This window comes from Pteronotus mesoamericanus, unplaced genomic scaffold (genome assembly GCF_021234165.1).
Source record: "Pteronotus mesoamericanus isolate MK-2021 breed Mesoamerican mustached bat unplaced genomic scaffold, CSHL_Meso_final contig_116, whole genome shotgun sequence".
NCBI classification, from domain to species: domain Eukaryota; kingdom Metazoa; phylum Chordata; class Mammalia; order Chiroptera; family Mormoopidae; genus Pteronotus; species Pteronotus mesoamericanus.
In genome coordinates, this window is record NW_026555027.1 from 41356133 (window position 1) to 41361735 (window position 5603).

The 5603-nt window shown below is 32.2% G+C and overlaps 1 non-coding gene across 1 annotated transcript; it reads right to left on the bottom strand.

The window, feature by feature from the left end:
• Positions 1–1587: 1587 nt before the first annotated feature.
• On the bottom strand, positions 1588–1718 carry LOC129077434 (small nucleolar RNA SNORA41). The gene has a single exon (XR_008529862.1). It is a non-coding gene; the product is annotated as a small nucleolar RNA SNORA41 (small nucleolar RNA).
• Positions 1719–5603: the final 3885 nt, after the last annotated feature.

Consider the following 5603-nt stretch of genomic DNA (forward strand, 5'->3'; position numbering starts at 1 on the left):
TTACTTAGCTTGTCTTTCTTCCCCACTAGCTGGTGAGCCATTTGATAATGGAGATATTCTTTCCCCAAATGCTCAACACAATGTTTGATAAACGCTTCTTAATGTTGAACAAAAAAGCTACCCTTAGTTCTTGGGGAATGGCAGATTTACTTAGTCTGTCTAGAAGTAGAGGATTAATACATTCTTCAGATACACTTGATCAATTCCCTTCCCCAGTTTATTCTTGAATGCTTTTATGTGTGTGTGTATGTGTGTATTTGTTGTATGTATCTCTTCAATGTGGGCGAGGCTAATTACATGATTCTACTTTGTGCCATCTGAATCACCAACAAAAAGGAACCAGGCTGCTTCTACTAGTGTTTAGATCTAGTAACTTTTGCTTTATTTGAAAATTTTTATTTCATATATATCACACTATAAACCAACAGCCTAAACATAGTAATAGCTTAATTTATTTTGCTTTTTTTATGGAAGGTTTGTATATAAATGCATTTCAAGATATAATCTTCTAAACTCAAAGATATTCATAATCATTTAGAAATGATAAAAAAAGTTTTCAAATACTTGTAATTATAGAAATTGTTACTTAAATTATAGGAAGCCTAGCACAGCTTTATTGCTGTTTAGTTTTGTTTGAATGCTCCTGAGTGTGCTATTGAGAGCTTTGATAAATCAAGAGGGCTGAAACATGGAAATGGCCTTAGTGTTTAAGTTACATTTCACTTAAATTCATTTAATTAACTATTTTCACAAACATGGTGTTCCTTTGTAAGAAATGTTTTAAAAATCATTTTCTTCTGTGTTTTCCTCTACAGAACCAAAAAAAAAAAAAAAAAAATCTCTGCATGGCTTTGTATTTCTCATTCTTTGGTTTTCTTCCAATGCATGTATATAATTATATGTTCATGTTGTCATGGTGATTCAGGGATAGAATTGTGAGACTGTTGTAATCACTTGCCTAAGCCTGAAACCTGCTGTCCAGCCCAGCTCAATCAGCAACGTAATGCTAGATGGTCAATGTATTCTTTGCTGTGAGTTGATCTGTTAGGATATTTTTAAAAAAATTTTTAATTGTCAGAATTTATTCAATATATAACCTTAATTTGTATTACAGAATTTAAAAAATAGTCCTTCAGCTTCTTACATTAAAATTTCATTGTGATCATTTTTTTTCAAAATCATATTAAGTCAGATGGCATTTTTCTTCCCAGCTGTTTTTTCCTCCCTCCTAAACATAGTTTCTTCCAAAAAGGGATATATATTTTTAATTCACAAAAGCAAGAGTTTGGCATTTAAAATATTCATAAAATACATACCTCCATTAAATAAAATCTTTCTCCATTTTAGCCCCTTTCCCAGATTTATAAATGGCACAAGATAAACACTGTTAATAGTTGTGAATATCCTTACAACTTTTTATTTTTACCATAACCTGGAGTGTACTTTGCATACTGTATGTCACTTGACTTTTTTCTCTCAATATTTTGCAGACATTTTTTAGTGTCAGTTTATATTGATTTACTTTGTTTTTTAATGTCTGCCTAATATTCTATTGCATAGATGTAATGTAATATTTTAAATTTTATCTTGTGTTTGTCACACATGCCCACTTTCTGTTTTGCTAAGAAAGAGGTATTTAGTCATGTAACAATTTGTTTCCCGCAGAGGAATGCCACAGCTGCCACCCCCAGAACAGCTGCAGACCAGTGGCTGTGGAAGTAATGTCATATCTTTGATAAGTCCCTTAGTACATGACTTTTATATCATTTCCTGTCTTTCCAATTACAAATTATAGTCATGAGGGTCAACATTGAATACATATGTCTTCTTGGATTTCTATGTGTGTTTTTGACATATATATACTTATGACCTTGCAGGTAGTGCTAAATATTCCTAATTTTATCTTCTTGTTTCTTGTTTCATTACTGTTATTTATTTCACTTACATACTTATAAATGCTTATATGTAACTGGAATGAATGACAGCAATGATATAAGGGAGAAATATACACACACACATGCTTTGAGTGTAATATACATTATAATTTATTAAATATAAAAACAATTTTATGCCAACAAATTAGAAAATATAGATTAAATGGACAAATTCCCTGAAGCACAGAAATTAGTAAAACAGACTAAAGAAGAAAAGAACATGTAAATAGACCAATAACTAATAAAGAAATTGAATTAGAATTAAATATATCTGCACAGGAAAGCTTAGGCCCTGATATATTCATTGATTTATTCTATCAAATATTTAAAAAAGACGTTATAACAATCTTTCAGAAACTCTTCCAGAAATACAGGAAGAGGAAACATTTCCCAGTTCATACTATGAAACCTGTGTTATTACTCTGATACCAAACACAAAGAAAGATATCACAAGAAAAGAAAACTACACGGACTGATATTCTTCATGAATATAGATACAAAAAATCCATAACAAAATATTGTAAAACCATATCTATAAAAAGGTTATACCCTATGACCAAGTAGTATTTATCCCAAAGATGTAAGATTTGTTTACTATGTGAAAATTAATTAATGTAATATACTGTCTTAATAGAATAAAAGGGAAAAATCACATGGTCATCTCCATAGATGCCAAAAAAATAGAGGGGGGAGCATTTGACAAAATCCAATGCCCATTTATAATAAAAACTCCTAACAAATTAGGAATAGGAGAGAACATCCTCAACCTGATTGACTGCATCATATTAAAACAAATTTATAGCTAAAATCACACTTTATGGTGAAAGACTGAAGGCTTTCCTCCATAAGCTGGGAATAGGCAAAGATATTTACTCTCATAACTGTTATTCAACATTGTACTATAAGTTTTAGCTGATTAATAAAGAAAGAAGGAAAAAAAGAGGAAAAGAAGGAAAGAGAAAAATGAAAAAAGAAAGAGAAAAGGAAAGAAGGAAGGAAGGCGGGGGAGGGAGGGAGTAAATAGAAGAAAGGCAGTGAGGCAGGTAGACAAGGAGGGAGGGAGGGAAAGAAATGAAAGGAAGTAAAGAAGAAAGGGAAAGAAAGAGAGGGGAGGAAAAAGAGGGGTAGGGGAGAGCAAGAGAGAGAAGGAAGAAAGGGAGAATAAAAAAACAACCAAATATGGAAGGAAGAAGTAAAATAAGTTGTATTTGCAGAAGATATGAAACCTCAAGGAATTCACACCAAAAACTACTACAATCAATAAACATAAATGTTGCAGATTACAAAATCAATATACAAAAATCTATTGTTTTTCTCCCTGGGTTAATCTATAGATTCATTATGACCCCTATCAAAATTTTAAAAGCACTTTTTTTGCAGTAATTTGACATGCTGCTCTTAAATTTATATGGAAATGCAAAGGACACCAAATAGCCACAACAATTTTGGACAAAGTAAATGTAGGACTTAAACTTATTGCTTTCAAAATTCATAATAAAGTGGCAATAATCAAGACAGTGTGGGACTGGTATAAGTACAGATATATAGCTTGATGGAACAGGATTGAGAGTCAAACAATAAACCCTTATATTTCTGGTCAATTGATTTTGGACACAGGTACCAACCCAATTTCAAAGGTGGAAAGGACTGTCTTTCTAACAGATGTTCATGGGACAACTTGATATCCATAAACACAGAAATTAATTTAAAAAGGATTATGTCCTAAATATAAAAGCCAAAATTATATAACTTCTAGGAGAAAATATTGGGTCACGCAAATAGTCTAGAGACAATACCAAAATCATGATAAAAAAACAACAAATTGATAAATTAGACTGTATTAACATTAAAACATTTGCATTTCAAAAGACACTAAAGAAATGAAAAGACAAGCTGCACAAAGGAGAAATATTTTCAAATCATGTATCTGATAAAGGGTTTGTACACAGACTATATAAAGAATTCTCAAAACTCAAAATAAAGCTATCCAGTTAAAACAAAAGATTTCAATATATATTGCATCAAAGAAGATACACAAATGTCTGGTAAACATGAAGATACTCAACATCATGAGCCATTAGAGAAACACAAACTGAAACCACAATAAGACATTTCTTTATATTAGCTAGAATGGCTATAATAAGGAAAAAAAACACAGTAGGAAGTATTGACAAGATGCGGAGAAACTGATGGGAATGTGAACTTGTATAGCCACATTGGAACACACTTTGGTACTTAAAAAATTAAACAGAAACTTACCATATAACCCAAATAATTTTATTCCATGGAATATACCCAAGAGATATGAAAACATATGTCTACATAAAGATGTGTATGCCAATGTTCATAGCAGCATTACTTACAATAGCCAAACACTGGACCAGTCCAAATATCTATCAACTGATGGATGGATAAACATAATGGATAGCCACACAATGGAATATTATTTAACTATAAAAGGGAATGAGATACTGACATATACTGTAGCATGGGTGAACCTGGAAAAATTAACGTGAAGTGAAAGAAGCCAGACACAAAAGACCTGTAGTATATGATTCCATTGATACGAATGGTTTGGGAAAAGCTAATATAAAGAAACATAAAGCAAACCAACAGTTTTCTGGCATAGGAGGGTAGAAGAACATGAAGGAGCTCTTTGAAGTGATGGAAATGTTTGTAATGATGGTTGTGCAATTCTATAAATGTACTAAAAATCATGTAATTGACACTTAAAATTTTATAGTTGGTTAAGTATGCCTCAACAAGTTGTTAAAAGACAGTGTCAAAGACTGGAAGCCTATTGGAACAACTTCTGCATGTTACTAATAACACTGAAATTCCAAATGTTTATGATTTGAGGGCAGGTGGCAATATTAAAAAATGCATTGTGTGTGATAATGCATTCTGGGATTGTTGGGTATGTTACACAAACAATAAAGGAGTTGTAATTTTGTTCTTTGAAAAAAAAAATCAAGTCAGACTAAATGGGCAAAAGCTGGAAAAGAAAAGTATACATCAATCCTTATTTTTGAATTGGCTGTTTTGTTTCAATATGTTCCTGGACAGGAAACATATTAATAGTCTCTTTCAGTTGTCTTGAAAACCCCAGACTTTTGTCGCTATGGCTTGCTTGTGCTAAGTGTATGTGAGTGGAGGGGAATGTGGACTTGGGAAAGATGGGACACAAATTCACCGTCACCCAATCCCTGGCAACCATTGTCCTTTTACTATCTTCATAGTTTTGCCCTTTCAGAATGTCATATTGTTGGAATCATATAGTATGTGGTCTTTTAAGATGGGATTCTTTCACTTAGTAATATTCATTTAAGTTTTCTCCATGTCTTTTCTTGGCTTGATAACTCATTTCCTTTTAGAGATGAATAACATACCATTGTCTGGCTGTACCAGAGTTTAGTCATCCACTTACCTGCTGAAGGACATCATAGTTGCTTTTAAGTTTGAGTAATTATGATAAAGCCTCTGTGAACATCTGTGCCCAAGTTTTTTGTTTGGACCTCACTTTTCTACTCAACTGAGTGAATACTAAGAAGCACAGTTGCTGGCTTATATGCACAAGTGTCTTTTCAATGAAGGAAATATGTGACATTATTGCAGAAAAGATATATGGGTTTAGTAGGGAAGGGTGCTCAGTAAAACTGATAAGATTTA